Here is a 17,588-nt window from a genome sequence, read left to right as displayed (position 1 = left end):
AACCTTACAGTCCCATCCAAAGGGGGAGGAATGTACCCATGGAAGTGGCCCACAGTTGTGCAGGCAGAGTTGTCCTCCCTGAAGCACTTTCTAACACAGTGGCAGCATTCCAGTGGCCTTGTTGCCACCACTGGTGTAGCGGGAGTAGGGCAGGTGCATGACCAGGAGCACTTTCTAACACAGTGGCAGCATCCCAGTGGCCTTGTTGCCACCACTAGTGTAGCGGGAGTAGGGCAGGTGCATGACCAGGACAGGGGCCTATGGTAGTCCGCTCTCTTCCAGCCATTTGCCACGTTATGCCAGCAGCCAGGACCTGAGATTTATGACAACCTTTTGGGTGGCTTAAGTCCATTGAACCCAATGGGGACTTCTCAGTGGTAGGGAGGCTTATGTTTTGAAGCCTCCTCACACTGCCAGGAAACCTTTTTGAGAGTGCCAGAGCTGTGTGCCTATGGTACCATGGCTGGCTGCCTGGCCCCTTGGATGGGGCTGTACATTTGTATAGAATGAGGCAGCACATATATTGACTGGTACTGGCTTTTACACCCATGTGATGTAAATATTAACATTATTGCACTTCGAAGATTAATTCAGTGTGTTTGGGCTCTTTGTAGCTTAGGTGGGGGCCAGAGATCTCTTGGAATTGTAACTTATCTCCAGATAATGGAAAGTAGTTCCTCTGTAGAACGTGACTGCTTTGTAGGATGGACTCTATGACATTATACCCTATTGAGGTCCCCCCCTTTCCAAACCCCCCATTTCCTGGCTCCATCCCCCCCAAATTGCCAAGTATTTCCCAAGCAGGAGTTTGCAGCCATATTTGTAGGCTGAGATGCCATGTATATGAAAGATTCATGTGCCAATACTTCATCCCCACAATTCCATGTTGTGGAACATGCTCTGCAGCTGACAACATCTGCTATTTTCCAACAACTTTTTCATTGTAGTTCCCTACATTTGCAATGTGCTCCATCTGTCCAAGCCTTTCAAAAGGTACACAAGACTTTCTATGCAAGAAGGTACACAAGAAGGACTTTTCCTAAAGGTTATATGATTGGAACACAACTGAATACATCAGAATAGATGATGTATTCAGAATAGATGATGTATTCAGATGCCTATTGGTGCTAAAGTTCTTTGCATTAATGCAGTCTATTCAGAATTGTAATGATATTTTAATGCCACGTCCTGTGGATGCATCATATGCATTACTTCCAGAATACAAAACAAAGGTTCTTTTCCTGTTGGGATAACCAAGGATATAATTGGATTTTTGTACTTTAATTTAGCAAGAAGACCAAGAAATTATAACCTGATGTTTAATGCATATTTTAGTGAAATAATTCAATTAATTGGATTTTTAGTATTCAGTTGAATCTAAAATGTGTACTAAGAGTTCTTCAGTGCAATTTGTAATTTGAAATAAGCAGCCCAATCCAGAACCCCGGGTAGGCAGGGACAGCGCTGCTGCCACACTACCCCACCACCTCCAGAGGGCTTTTTGGCAGTGCAGGGAGGCAAAATAGAAAATGAAACCTTCCCACTGCCAGAAAGCCCTCCATTTGGCTGCATGGACTTATGCTACCCCCCAAAAAGTGGCACAACTTGGAAATCTGGGCCACCACTTACTTGGAGGCAATGCCAGGATAGAAGCCAACTAACTTCAGCTCTGCCCCCGGCCACACCTACATAACATCCCTGCTAGACTGGCAGAAGCACTGGTGCTGTACTCAGTGCTGCATCCAGGTGACTGAGAGCACCACAGTGGCCACCTGCCAAGAGATTTGCCCCTCCTCCAGGGTAAGTGCCCCGGGGAGGGAAAATCTGCTGGCACATCCCTGTGCTGCCTCCTTTCCCCCACACCCAGGATTGAGCTGTTAATGTTTTTTTTTAATTCATTCCTTGTTGGGGATGAAGGAATTGCTTTGGGTAAAACAGTGTTGTTTATTGTGTGTGTTATGGTCTGGCATGTCAATATATTTAAAGAAAATGCATCAGGTAAAATATAGCAATACACCAGAGTGCAGGGTGTTAATCTCAGAAGGGAAACAAAAGTGCTAATGAAAACAGAAAAAGTTCCACATGCAAGAGTAATAATTGTTTTCCCCCTAGAAGCCAGCTATTTGTTTATTTATTTACGCTTATAACCCGCCCTCCCCCAAAGGGCTCAGGGCAGCGTACACAACAATATAAAATAGTATACAACAGCCAATATATAAAATTCAAGTCATTAAAACAGTCAAAAAGAAAGTTGCTATAGCTTAGGGAAAATAAAAACCTCATAAATGCATCTTCCATAGTTGATATTGGTAATATTAATTTGTATCACCATATCTTCATGAGCATCACAGGATTTCCAGGCTCCAGCTGGGGGAAGGGGATCCCCCATTTTGGACTCCCCCAAGCTCTGTTTAGCCAGCTGGTGGGGAACAAACAAGCAGTAAATGTAGGCCTGGTTGCCATGACATTGCTGCTGTCATGGGAGATACTCTGGTATTTGGGCAAAACTCTATGGTAATAATGGCTTCTACCGTAGAGTTTTTGCCCACATACCTTGGTGATGTGATTAGGTCATTTGTGACATTATTATATCAGTGCTGGACTCTTTTGGAAACATTCTTCTCCTCTCTTTGTTTCTGCCAGACACTCCTTTTCTTAGTACCAGACTATTATATCTAGAATTTGGTCAGCCATTGAGCTGGCCTATCTTTAAATTTTATACATGATAGCTTTTGTATCAATCAATCACGCCTTTATTGGCATAAAATCAAAAACAATACAAGCTCATATATATAAAAGACAAGTTAATTGGTGCAGGGAAACATTTGCACACTTGTGTAGATATACTTATAGTGTGCTGATATAATATAAAAAACGTAGTTAGCAGTAATAAAACAGGAATAAGTTAACACTTTAAAATAGTTGTCAGGAATAGAGCTACCATACATGTTGTTTTGTAAAAAGCTTTTCCCCATCAGACAGGTTAATACAGTGGTACCTCAGTTTTCATTGATAATTCGTCCGAATAGAATCAACAAAAACCGAAACAGACGAAAACTGAGGCAAACTTTTCCATAGGAATCAATGTAAATCCAATTAATTCGTTCTGACACTCTAAAAAACATGCCAAAAACATGGTTTTTGTGAATAAACATAGTGTTTAATACTGGAAACAATAGCAAACTGTAATAATAAGTGGATATTCATTACTACTGTGCATAATAAATGAACATTTGAACATGTAATAGGAACATTTCCCTTGCCTATACAAACTGCAAAAAAGTTCCTTTGCAAACTGCAAAAAAGTTAAGAAAGCCCACCCAGCCATGCAACTGAAAACAAGCAGGATTAGGGTTTAGTCAAATCCTTGCCTTTACAAACTGCAAAAAAGTTCCTTTGCAAACTACAGAAACGTTCCTTTGCAAAGTGCAAAAAATAAATACTTGCCTTTACAGATTGCAAAAATGTTTCTTTGCAAACTGCAGAAACATTCCTTCACAAACAGCAAAAAAATCCTTGCCTTTACAAACTGCAGAAACGTTCCTTTGCAAAGTGCAAAAAATAAATCACTTGCCTTAAGAACTCCACAACTTCTCCTTGCCTTTACAAACTGCAGAAATGTTCCTTTACAAACTGCAAAAATCACTTGCCTTAAGAACTCCACAACAACTCCTTCCCTTTACAAACTGCAGAAAAAAATCACTTGCCTTAAAAACTCCACAACAAACTTGAAAATGTAAGGCTCTAGATGGATTCCATACTCTGGAAGATCACACTGTTAACAAGCAGGCTTTGGATGCTCACACAATGAGACACTGAGCAGGAAATCACAGACAGGAAATAGTTGAGGAAAACACCCAAGAACCCATGAAAACCAAGGCAATAGACGAAAACCGAGGCAAATTTTTCTGGGGAAAAGTCGACGAAAACCGAAACCGACAAAAACCGAAGTCAGTGAAAACCGAGGTACCACTGTACATGGATAGCCAAAATATTATAATTTATTATTGAATCAAAAGGAGCCTATGAAATCCTTCCTTGAATAATAATAACCTGGAAAAATGTTTTATAGATTTGTGAGAAACACTGAACTTCTTTAAAAAAACCTGCTTTTTTGTGCTCTTATCTAAATATATAAAAAGCAAACCGTGACTTTGTTAGTCACGCCCTAACGCCAAAACGGTGGACGGATCGCCCCCAAATTTTCACATGACGTTCCTCCCTGTTGCAGGCAGGTAATCGGACCTTCAAATCACCGAAAGTCCATACCTGAGTCAGGTAAAACGTCTTTTTCCTGGCACACCAGGCCATGAAGCTGTTTGTGTTTAACTGTCACCCTTAGAATGTTCGTGCAGCATGTCTGTGGCCTGAGGGCTTAGAATGTTCGTGCAGATGGGCAGAGATGAGCATTGAAAACAGTAAATACACACTTTGCCGTGTGAGACACCAGGTGGGGTTCCCCCCCCCCCACACGCAGGTAACTTTCACTCTCTGTGCCTCACCCACTGCTACCACATAACACACATATTTTCATACACATCCAGCTCATCCTCACACACCTCACTCTGCCCTCCCTCACATCCAACCACCACTTACCCACTTCCTCACCCATATTCGCCACAGCTCTCTTTTACTAAAAGCAACCTTTTGCCTTTTTCTTCTAAGAAAATCTGCGGGGTGGGGGCGAACCAACACTACTGGCTCCGCTTCTTTTGAACATGTCCCTTTAAGAACCCAGGGAGCTGGCCTTGATCTGAGTGCCTCACCACCCTGTCACTGCTGCCTGACTGGGATAGCCTCCTTGCCTCAGTTCCGCCTTCCCCAAGCCAGGACTGTGCGTGTCAACCAGCCTCATGGACAGTGGTATTCGCATTCTGGACAGTTCCGTTGTGGAATGGAAAGGGTTAACTTATACTAAAAAAATAAGACACCACCATATAACAATGTGAATTGAAAAGGGAAAGAGGGATTCCATTTGACCACCCCAAAAGGCTATGCTGCGGATCATTGGACCTGCATGGACATCTGTGTGGGTTGCAGACTGTGATGAGAAGGACAATTGCCACAGCAACGTGTGGCCAGGCCCCACTAGTATGAAATAATGAGCTTTCTCCACTATCCTCCCTAAAATCCTCCTTAAAATCTCAGTAATATCAGAAACTGGTATAACAGATATGTGTGTGCTGGCAATGAGTGCTGTGAACTTGTCCTCAATTTTTTATCTGTGGAATTTTAGGGGGGTCATCTAAACATGGCTAGAAAGGCTTTCCCCCTCCCTGTATAGAACATGCCATGCCTCACAAATGTGAACCATTTGGAGTATAGTTAAAGTTGCCAGATTTCTGGATTACCTGCTATGAAGTCTAATGGATCTTGGGGACAGTGGTTGATGGCAATCCACCAAAGTTTTAGTTAGAAGTTCTGTGGCACTACCAGCATGGCCATGGCTTGGCTTCAGAATATGATGGGCAGTGTACAGTACTTCCTTGGCAGATCCTCTGCAGATGAGTAGCAGCTGAGGGCAGCTATGTGAACATGGACTGAGAATACTTTCCTGTTTTACTTTCATGTCTTCTACTTTCACACCTAGGCCTGGCCCCTTTAACCCCAGCTTTTTCTTTATCCCACATGCATTGACTACATGAATTTTATAAATGTTTGGTGTAAAATTAGCACCACATTGTTCAAATAGGTATTTTAACAGCTATCCTGATTTGCTGCTATCATGAACTGAATATAAATATAAAATACTACCATCATCCCTAAAGATACAGCTCCTAAACTTTCATTACTACCAAATTACAGCTGGTGTTATGAGATTAAGCCCCTTTTTCAAACTCTGATAAGCCCCAGGATTGAATATTTATTTGAGATTCTCTTTCTATACACACACTTCTCATTATACCCTTTTCCAATTTCATGATATTCTCAACTGATAAAAATAGATATGCATATAATCAGGATTTAATATAACAAGATGTTGAGATTTTATATTTCAAAAACTGAAAGAAAATATAACATTGGATTCATTAGCAAAGCACAGCATTCCTTTGCAAATAGGACTCTCCCATTATTTAGATGTTTTGCAACCTTGTTAATGGGATTCTGAAACGAAAGCTGAAAACGCTGCCTAATGGAAATTTGAGGTAAATCAATAAGTATTCTTTGCTTCTATTATGACTCGGTTGCCCCACCCTCCAGCCAGGTTATCAGGCAATCCATCTGGAACTGTGAGGGAGTGGAGCTCAAAACAGTTTTAATTAAACTTGTTTTAAATATTAATTAAATTTGCAAGTTGAACAGGTCAATAAGCAAAGATCCTTCCACTGAAATCAAATGGAGCAAACCCAGGTTACTGACATTGTTCCCACATCTGGATGCACATTTCTGCTCATTCATGTTATGTCAAGGGACATAACTTGACTTCAAACTTCAAACACTGTAACAATGGGTTGCACCCTCCTGTTTTGCTCACTATGAGTATTCAGTCAGTAAAAGGATGTCCCACCAAAGCAATAGACTTCACTGGTGGATATGTCTTGCACCACCAAATCATGCTGCTCTTAGGTGAACAGAGTAGTAAAATACAACCCAATGTAAAGTGTGTCAGTGTTGATGTACAACACCCCTCCCATTTGTAACCCACTGAAATAAGTCTGGCCAGTTTTGTTATTTGTCAGAAAGACAAGGGGAAAGTCCTCTATGGTATGTATTTTTCACAGAATGCATAATTAATGGACACTGGTGTTGACACTGGTTTTAAGGGGATTAGAAAAACTTGTGGAGGATAGGTCTATCAGTGTCTGTTAGTCATGAAGGCTAAAAGACCTTCATATGTAGAGACAGTGTGTTTCTGAGGCACAACAATGGAACACTTTGGTGTGTGCCCTTCTTGTACACCTTGCAGAGGCATCTGATTGGCCAGTGTAGAAAACAGAATACCAGAGTAGATGGTCTGATCCAGTAAACTCTTCTTATGTTCATGCGTTCTTTTGTGCCAAGCTATATTTCAGACCATACTGCAAAGTGCTGGGCTCTGCTCTGGCTTGTCAAAACCTATTGGAATCTACTCTGGATTCAGAGGGTTCTGAGTGGAATTTTTTTTTAAAGAGTCAGTCTTAGTTGGGGTTAGTATTTGGTATTAATGCAGTTTTATGTAGATACATGAAGGATATCAAAAAGCGGTGGCATAGCACCAACGGGTCGGGGGGCATGAAGCCCCAAGCATGCCTTGATAGGGGAATGGTCGGGGCATTTTGGGGGCATTCCCGGGTGTTTCGGGGGGCATTACGGGTTGAGGCAGGGGTGGTCAGCACTGCGGCAGGGGTGCAGGGTGCACGCCCACCCTGGGTGCAGTTCTCCCTTGCTCCATCCCTGTCTAAAAGTAAAGATCATCTTACTCACCCTGAGATGACATCATATTACAACTAGACAGACTATATTTATGAGACAATACTAAACAGACTCCCCTTCCGTTCTACGTAATTTGAAATCAGTGGTCTTAGAAGGGTGTAACTGTGTTTAGGATTGCAAGGTGAGATTATTTTTGGGTTCCCTCCAATGGTGTGATTCTCTGTGATCTCACTCAGAGCATGTTTTGCCCAACACAAGAGACTATGAGTCAATCTTCTCTTCTGAGCAATGTAAGTGAAAGCTGTTTACACAGATTTTCCTTGTTCCAAATATACATGAGAGAAACATGACCTAAGACGATGCTTTTGTAAGGGCCTAATCCTTTACCATCTACACCGCAGTGCGGCAGAACAAAGTCTGTAATTAGTCCACTCAAAATTGACAGAATGCTAAACAAAATATTCTCATTTTCTCATTAAAATAAAATGCTTGCATAACAGCATAGCAAACAGCTTGAATGACACTTTTAATTTGGAGTAAAATAGTGATAATGCTCACTAAGTGGATGACTTAGTTCTGAAAAATGCTACTTGCAGATTAGATTATCGGCAATATTTATACCTTGAACTGCACTCTGCTGTGAGCCCTTTGAAGAAGGCGTTAAAATATTTGTGTGTCAGGCACCCGTGAGACAGCTATAATTAGTTATTTTTGTTAACCATTAGTATAATTACTGTACCAGATTTCCATGCAATCATTCCATGGACAACTTAAAGACGCTCCCAGGCAAGGTTTAATTTATACTTCTGGCTCTGCCAAGAATTTTTAATGCCTTTTAATTATTTTCAAACTTAATACTTAGTTCTAACTTTGGACAGCTACTATATATTTTTTTACTTGCATTACTGAAGATTATGAAAAATCAAATTAATTTGAAGAGAAAATTATTTAGTGATACCCCCAAGCTCTATCCTGATGAAAAGACAGATTGCTTTTCCTTTGGCTATGTGTTAATTGTTTATATATTTTGAAGAATCGTAGTTTGTGATCCTAGACAGACAATTGCACACTGACCTTTCCAGAAGCATCAGCTGCCTCAGAATATAATAGCAAAGGGTAGGACTCCTCTGCTCCTAAAACTTGCACAAACGCGACTTTTAAATGTCTTCTGGTCATGTGGTTGTTAGATGCGCAGGAAGGGTGCCAAAAAAGAAAGGCTGGAATCTTACTGTAGCCCACCAGTACTACAGTGAACCAGTATCTGCGTGCATTCCCTTGTCCTTTAGTCACAGTTCAAATATCATATTTTTAATTCAAATTTTTCAAAAAGGTAATCAATTTTTTATTTTAATTTGATTTTTTAAATGAAATGCTTGTTTGAGAAAAAAATCTATCTAAAGATAGTTTTCTATTTAAGATACATTATAGTGCAAAAGTTATGCATTCTTAATTATGTAGCATGAGGCTGTATATTCATGTAATATACAGGTGGTTTTGAGGTGGATTTGTGTTGGTTTATGATATTGTCATGAAATGATGTCTATTGTAGATAATATCATGAAATGCTGTGTATTGTAGATTTAGGTCACTATGATATTGTTGCTGTAATATTATTATGTGCTGTGAAATGTTATACTGGTGTTGTTGATGTTGTTATAAGTTTACTAACCTGTTGCTAATTGTTAACCTGATACTGGATTATTGCATATTTGTTGCATTGTTGGTTTTTGTGGAGCTACTGTACTGATTTTATTATTATATGTATCCCTATTGTAGTATTATGTATTGTTCTATATTATGTTGTGCACTGACCTGACCCTTCGGGGGAGGGCGATATAGAAATTAAATATCTAATCTGTCTAATCTAATGTTTACATTTTTGGTAAATTTCAATGAATCCTTTCATAATGTCATGCTCTTCCAGAGGTTTCTGTAAAATTGTTTTGGGTAATTTTTCTAACTAGAAGATATTGTCAGAGATTCTTGGTTTTACATTTCTCAAAACTGTGAATTCGTGACTGCAGAGACATGCTTCTTCTTCACAGAAAAAATGTTGTAAAATAAACATACAAAAAGACCTGTGCCCCATTGTTTCTTTGCAAAATCTATGCAAACAGAATCAACCCCTTACTTCTTAAGTTCTAGGATTATAGATCTTCATAAGGAGCTCAGTGTGGAGGGCGGGACAAGCAGTAAAAATGAAAGTGAAACCTTTTGAGCAGAATACTCCACCAGTCTGGGATTTTTGAGTGTATAGCCTGTGTATTATCATATTATTTTCTCCTCGGAGGAGAAAACCTGTAATGGCAGCAGGCCATAACAGAGACCAGTTTGGGAATATTTTAATGGAGTTCCTCTAGCTATGGGTAAGACAGGCATACAGGCAAAATTCAAGCATGGCAAAAAAGAAATGCAAATCCTGGTGGCCTGAGTGAAACATCATGAGGAGTGCTTTGATGAAAATGACAAGATGGTTAAGTCATTGAGACCAGGATACAGTCCACCCAACAGAGCAGATGTTGCAGGAAAACTGCTGGATATAGTGTATGACAGAAATGGAGCAATGTGCAACAGGTCTACAGGGTAAATGGGTAGAGTCTTCATAGGTGAAGTAATGTCCACAACAGAAGAAGGGAATGTCTTTCTTGCAGAAACAATTAATATGCCAGGAAATGTGCATACAGCAGAATACCTACAAGAAGTAGCAGCAAAAGCTATGATAAAATGTGAACAAAAATTCAAATGTCTAATGGACAGTTTAGTCACAGACAATGCTGCCAATGCATTTCAGATGAGAAGAAATTTAAAGCATGAAGCAAATACAATGCTAATAACATTCGTTTGTAGTTCTCAGCTGCTGCACCTCCTAGCCAAAGACTTCAGTATCCAAAAATAAAGACGGATGTCATTGAAATTGCTAAATACGTCCGTATCTATCATTTTGCAACAGAAGCTCTGAAAGGAATGAGTGAAACCAAGCTAGCACTCGCACAAATTGTTAAATGGAATTCTGTAGTGGACAGTTCTGAGTATGTCAAAAACTGGCCTATTCTGATGACAATTTGTGAACAAAACTGAGAGAAAATAGATGGCACTGTGACAGCCAAAATCCTCCGCATTGGACTTAAGAGAAATGTTGAAGATATGCCGAGATTCCTGAAACCTATATCTGAAGCTTTAAACAAAATACAGCAATATAACTGTTCTATCCCTGAAACTGTCAAAATTTGGAAGGAACTGAATGAGCACTTAAAAACAGAACTGCACAATGACAGGATTAAGTCACAAGCATTTAAAAAAGAATGGGGCAAGCGCTGTCTCCAGCTCATTTTCTTTCAAGTATTGTCAATATCCAATAGCAAGGTCAAGTCTTAAGTGCTAAAGAAGAGGGGGTAGCAATGACACGGATATCTAAGAATCATCCATCTGTGATTACGACTACACTAAACTTCAGAGTTTAAGGAGAAGCATTCAAGAAATATATGTTTGCTAAAATCATCTTGAAGAAAGTCTCACCAGAGAACTGGTGGAGATCACATTAAGTATTTGAACTGAGAGAGACTGCTGAAGTAGAGATTTTACTTTAACTTCATGAACTTCTTCTGCGGATATAGAAAGAATATTCTCTTGGCGTGTTCTAGCAGCATTCTCTCTCCTGACGTTTAGCCATGCCTGGCGTTTACGCCTGGCATCTTCAGGAGAGAATGCTGCTAGAACACGGCCATACAGCCCGGAAACCACACAGCACCCAAGTGATTCCGGCCGTGAAAGCCTTTGACAATACAATATTCTCTTCCTTTGGATTCATTCATCTTAAATGGAGAAATCGTTTGGGGACCAATAAACCAGGGAAGCTTGTTTTTCTTTTCCAGATCATGAACAAACAAGAAAATGGCTGAAAATCTGTTTTCTAGAGATATTTCATTTGACCACATCAGTTAACAAATATGGATGTTTAAGCAAATGCAGGAATACATATGCTATAATGTTGTTTTGGTTAAATAAAACTATTTATATTGTTATGAAGGTAATTATTATTTTTCTCCTTTCAATAAAGTTGTCCAAATATGAATGATTGCCCTATTATACTGGACATAGTTCAACTTGCAATGATTTCCATAATTATTTATTGATGTATTTCAAATAGTGAAACCAAAACATTATTTTTTGATACAACTGTAAAACTAATCTGAAAAATTATTTTTCAAAAAATGAAACCTCCATCTGGTTGTAAATGTTAAGGTTAGACCAGCAACCATCCCTGCCTAAGCAGATTCAGAGCAACTTCCAACATTTCAATTAAAAAATATAATATAAACATATCCAATGATACCTTAAAAATCCTATCAGGGTGGTGCAGTAATGCATGCACATAATGAAAATGTTTCAGTTGCTGAAGCTCGGGGTAATATTTATCTGTTTGTTTGTTTATGTCTACACGTATTTCTTGTATTTTATGCCACTGTTCTCCCTGCAAGGACCAAAGAAAAATACCAAACACAAGTCGTCATTTGAACAAATAATACAATTAAATAAACAAGGTAAAAACTCTGAGTTGGTTTGACTGACAATTCTGCCTAATATAGATCCTAGGCTGTGAGCCACTGGTAGGATTCAAGGACAGGAACATTTTGGATCTTGTTCTTCAGCACACATCTCTCTGGTCCAGCCCAGGCTCTAAGAAGAGGAAAGCAAAACTTATGAAACTCTGTTGCTGTTAGCTTGCTTATTCCTCCACCTCATTAGAGTAGAACAGGGCTCTTAGTAAAGGTAGATGTGATCTAGTGGTCAAAAGTGGTGGACTCTAATCCGTAAGATTGAGTTTGATTTCCCACTTCTCCACATAAGTGGCAGACTCTTATCCGGTAAACTGGATTTGCTTTCCTTCTCCGCCACATAAAGCCTGCTGGTTGATTTTGAGCTAGTCACAGTTCTCTTCGAACTCTCTCAGCCTCACCTACCTCCTCACAAGGTGTCTGTTGTGGGGAGAGGAAGAGAAGGAGTTTGTAAACTGCTTTGAAACTCCTTACAAGAGAGAAAGGTGGCATATAAATCCAGATTCTTATTCTTCTTAATGTAGACATTTGATTCTGCTGAAATAATGAGATTTAATTTGCATTTTAATTCTGTTACTTTCCGTGAAATTTAAATCTCACAAACAGCAGATGAGGTGGAAAACTTGTGTCTGGGATGTAGCATTTCAGCTGGGGGCACACATGACTACATGCTGCTCTGTGAAAAACAGAAAAGCAAACCTAAACATAGAAAGCTAGTATGTCAGAAATAAAAACAGGTTAGAACCCTTCTCCCAACCATATAGCCAATACACAGGAGCTATTTTTGTATTAATTCAATAATGGTTTTTGACATGGTTGGATAGCAAAAAAATGACACCCTATATTTTCTCTGAAGTGGAGCAATCTAGAAAATGCTTACCACATTCTTTCCCCACATTTAGAATCGGCTCTGCAGCCCATAACAGTTGAGAAAATAGCCATGCAAATGGATGTGCAATGTAATGACAAATTTGCATGAATAACCACAATACTTTCCTTCTCCAACCATATCTCCAACCTCTAATTTATAGACCTTTTAATTTAAAAAGGAGGCATGGAGTATTTGCTCATAAACCTCTTCAAAACTCATACACGTGGATTCAAATTAATATTGGGAGTTTTCTTTTTACAGTATAAAGATAAAAAGAGAATTAAAAAAAATAAGAATTAGCCTATCAGAAATAAGGCAGAAGCAAATTAGACTGCAAACTTATTGAAAGGTTTACTGGAAAGGAGATAATTTCCTGTTTCTATAATGCTGTCTTATGTTCTCTTTTAGGCTTGTACTTAAAATATCATTTCAGTTCTACAATACTTAAAAAATAAATCCCTGTATTGGAAAAAATTTATACCTCTGGCTTAAAATAATTAGGTATTTGTTTGAATTTTAATGTTCATTTTTTCAACAGTTTATATTTGAAAGATTTACCCTTCAAATAACTAGCAGAATTACACTCTCAATTTACCTATTATCCTTGGTAAGTAATATAAACAACCTGTAAATTATGTTCCAGATGGTGCAATAAGTTATCAGTATTCATTTTATATTAACTAAAGCTCCTATTGAAATCTAAGCATTAGTAATGACAAATGTAATGTGTATGCTGGTGCAAATATGCGAATCATGAACAAAAGGCATTTGAGCTCAAGTTAAATTTGATAGCTTACATTATGAGCTTGTAACTATGTCAGTCGCTAAGCGTATAGCTGCAGAATATTCATTTTGAGATAGAATTATGTTTTTAGGATCAGCAGTTAGGAGGATTCCTAATGTAACTTTTTATTTCTCCCATTCATATCCTAAAGTCACAAAACAGATCCTCTACAAGTCATCACTAGGCTGTTCCAGAAGGTCTGCTCTGTTTCTCTGACTGAGTGGGGTGGGCCTGCAGATGTAGCTCAGGGTTTAGGAGAGCCTCCCCCGCCCCCCAAAAGATGATGGTGCTTAGTACAAGTGAATATCATCACTTTTTTGTTAGAGATCAATGACAGCTTCAAATGGATCATTGTTTGAAAGTGCTTTCTTTCTGTCTGCATACTGCACATTTGTCTTGCCCTAGTTCTCCAGTATTTCAGTTTGTGCTTGTGCTTTCTTGTAAACAGGTCCTGGCAATCAATTAGCTAGTTTGTTAACAAGTTACACATGATTTTATTGAGCTTGGCAACTGCATATCAAAGAACTCAATTCCCAGATCTAGACTGTAGCTCCTAATTGGCATGTAGTTTAGGGTTGCTATTAAAACTATAAAACTGGTTTACTATACAAGGAATGGATGCAAAATACTACAGAATGCAATATGTTACATGTTATTCTGCATGTAACAACATTACTAATGACTTATTTAACTTTATCAAAATCTTTATCGCTTATGCTCAGTGACAAGGAACTTACCGGTATTCCTTGCTCTGTTGTATCACTGATTGTTACAAGTCAGTAAACAATCCAGACAAAGTGAAGTGCTTTCTACTCGCATTTATTTAGTTGGCAAAATTAGGCATAAGCTTTAGACTCTCACGTTTAAATCAATTAGGCTTAAAAGTGCTTTCTTTTGACTGGATTGTGCCTTTATTAATTTTATCACGGGTGTATTTTTATTAGGAAAAGTAGGACAACTAAAATATGTATTGCAGAATTTGAAGTAGAAAAGAGAGAGAGTGTGTGTGTGTGTGTGTGTGTGTGTGTGTGTGTGTGTGTGTGTGTGTGTGTGTGTGTGTGTGTGTGTGTGTGTGTGATGAAAATGCTTCAATAATAAGGAAGAAAGTGTCCAGGACCATCACAGCATTACTACCAAAACCAAACCAAAATCTTTCTGTTCCACAATTTCTGGCCTTTAATGGGTCCTGGGCTCTGTTTCATCATGCATGGATTCCACTAACAGTGCCATCCTAAGTAGATATAAGAATCTTACTCAAATTTGTTCAATGGGGCTTATTATAATCATCTGTACTTCATCTGGATTTCTATGTTTCTCCTTATTTTGGAGAGATTAAATTTTTTCCCCAGGTTTGGCCAGCTTGCTACTCACCTCCTTTTTATTGTCATTAATAAAGCCACGGAGACACCTTTCCCCATTAGTTTTGGTTTTCTGCTACAAAGTGAAAATTGCCCAATTAATACATATATCAGGCTTGAATAATAAAAAGGTTTATTTCCCCCAAATGTTTTTCTTTCCCATTAAAAAGGCAGCAGTTTATTTGGCATTGTATTGTGGCTATTAGTGTTGCACTTTGCGCAATGTCATTGGAAGATGGAAGACATTTTAACCTTCCCGCAGGCTCTTTGCAGGAAAAAAGTTATGCATCAGTTCTTTCTGGAGTGTAAAGCTGTTGAAGAGCGTTTGCTGCTCTGCCAACTTGGCAACAAGTTTTTTCACTAATAAAAGAGGTTACCCTAGACTGAGATTCCAGATGTGCCAGAACTACTTTTATTGGACTCCGATAGAATGAGTCCAATGTAAGTTTATTCAAAAGAGGTGCAGGCTTTATTTGTAATTTCCCACTGTTCTTTTATTACATCATAGAAAATGTATCTCTTAGAACTCAGAAAGTGGTCATGGTAAAAGAGTATTTAAGAAACAATGTGCCAACCAGCAAAAAAGACACACCTTCAGATCCTATTATTTTCAATACATTTTCAAATCTATGCACTTTGTGAGCCCTGCCCCTCTCCACCATCCTTGCAGGGTATGCTCAGATCCTCTCCATTGGTCAGCACCACGACAAAGGCCACAGGTTTCTTTGCTCAGAAGGCCTCTATTTTAACTTCAAACAGTTGCAGGACCCTGGGGGGCAGGGGGGAGGAGGAGGAATGTGACTAATCGGCTGCAACCTGAGGACATTTGACCCAACTTGTCCCCTGGGCAGCATGCCCTTGGTTTATTCCTGCTGGCAAGGGACATCTACAGAACAGAATTCTTTCTGAGCGTCTAGCCACTCTAATTCAGGAACCAAGGATCATGGAAGAATTACACATCCATATGATGATGGATGATTCCTCAGTGGTGCAATTCCAGATACCCACATCACATAGTGCGGGTGTTCCTAGCGGTGAGGACCCTGGCATAAATAGAAGGAGGTTGCCTATGCATCACCTGCAACTGCATTTTTTTCATTATGGCCATTGTTTTCAGCAAGGTTTCCAGATAGAAACCTGATTCTCGCAATGGCCGCTGAACTGATCCTTTTTGCAAATAGCCCCAACTTAGCCCCAACTTAGCCTCAACTCTGCATCTTTCTCTTTGCCCCCCCTTCAATAGCATATTGAATGGTTATTCAATTCAATGGAGCCAAGTTTTCTGGAATCTACTTAGATCTTCTAGGCCTCCATGGAACCAAACATCCTGAAATTGACAAACTTTGCTTTCTGGCTTCAAAGGACACCCATCCATTTCAAATACTTGCAGCAAGAGGTTTCTAGCACCCGCTTCTCTGTCACACAAATGAAACAGAGCAGACAAGGCTAACCTATGTTTAATGGACACTTGGTGGCCTTCCCAAGTGTCCTCCCAATTCACCTCAATTGTTACCACAACCTTGTTCAAAACTGACCCATCCCTCTTCTATGTGGGCCCAGGCAAATTAATGGATGTTCTATTCCTGGGGTACAGTGTGAATGGAGCAGAGGGCAAAGATGGGCAGCAGGTCTACAGCCAAGACATGGGGGTGAAGTGGGATAGTGATCTGAGCCAGAGATTGCCCTGTTGGATCTTCACTTGCAGAAGAAATAGACACAGGTGCATCTGCAACAAGGTGCCACAAGTGCCTTGATAGGCACACAGACATCCATCTGGAGTTGGCAGACATCCATCTGGAGTTGGCACACAGACATCCACTCCAGGGCCCACAGGTCAGACCTCTGCTGTAACCAGCTTCCCTCCCTGAAAGCTGGTGCCAACCAAAACACCCTCACCTGTCTGCCATACATGTCCAAACCAACAACACATGGAATACCTTTTGGGAGAGGTAAGCTACAGAGTGTGGACTTTGCTCTCCCTATGGGCTGCCCATTCACCTCCACTTAGATTTGTACTGTCAGTGTACTCCAAAATGCCACACAAACAGTATCCCTGTTACCTTGCAGTAGCATTATATAGTCCTAATAAAAGTAGTTCTGGCATAACTGGAGTTTCTGACTATGGTAAAGTCTTTTGTCTAAGGTAACCTCTTTTATATTGTTTGTTGTCAAGTGGTTGCCAAGTTGGCAGAGCAAGTCATTGGCTCATTCAGCAGCCGAGTGAGAGCAGCCTCAAGGCAGCGGAGATGCTGGAGCAGTGATGCTCAGTTTTGGTTTCTGTTGAAACCGGGGGGAATGAAAATGAATGTGATAATGAGAACAGACATGGGTAATAAAAATATAATGAGAGTGAACAAAGAGTTTGAAATTTTAAAATTGCATATGCCAGTAAGACCAGGTTTACAAATGGAATAAAAGGAGATACGGATTTAGAACTTGTTGCTGTATTTTTAAAAAGTTTGTGTCAGGAAGTCAATTACAAATTTGTTGCACTGACCATCTCTATCCAGCATGCTTGCACTCTTAAATCATTGCCTTTTTATTCTTTTTTTAAAAAGGATGCCGAAGCACTGTCAGATTGTTCCTATAAGAACTATATTTTGCATGATGTGCTTTTATAATACGTCATAAAAACCAAACTGAAAAAAAGACACAAACCAAAGGCA

General features: G+C 39.5%; 1 protein-coding gene across 4 annotated transcripts in view; it reads left to right on the top strand.

Moving 5' to 3' along the window:
* The window catches only part of SLC25A21 (solute carrier family 25 member 21), a 346,209-nt gene that overhangs the window by 228,463 nt on the left and 100,158 nt on the right, over window positions 1–17,588 (top strand). The gene's annotated exons all lie outside the window — the stretch shown is intronic.

Source organism: Sphaerodactylus townsendi, linkage group LG02 (assembly GCF_021028975.2).
Source record: "Sphaerodactylus townsendi isolate TG3544 linkage group LG02, MPM_Stown_v2.3, whole genome shotgun sequence".
Taxonomy (NCBI): Eukaryota; Metazoa; Chordata; class Lepidosauria; order Squamata; family Sphaerodactylidae; genus Sphaerodactylus; species Sphaerodactylus townsendi.
This window is presented reverse-complemented; position numbering and strand designations above follow the sequence as displayed.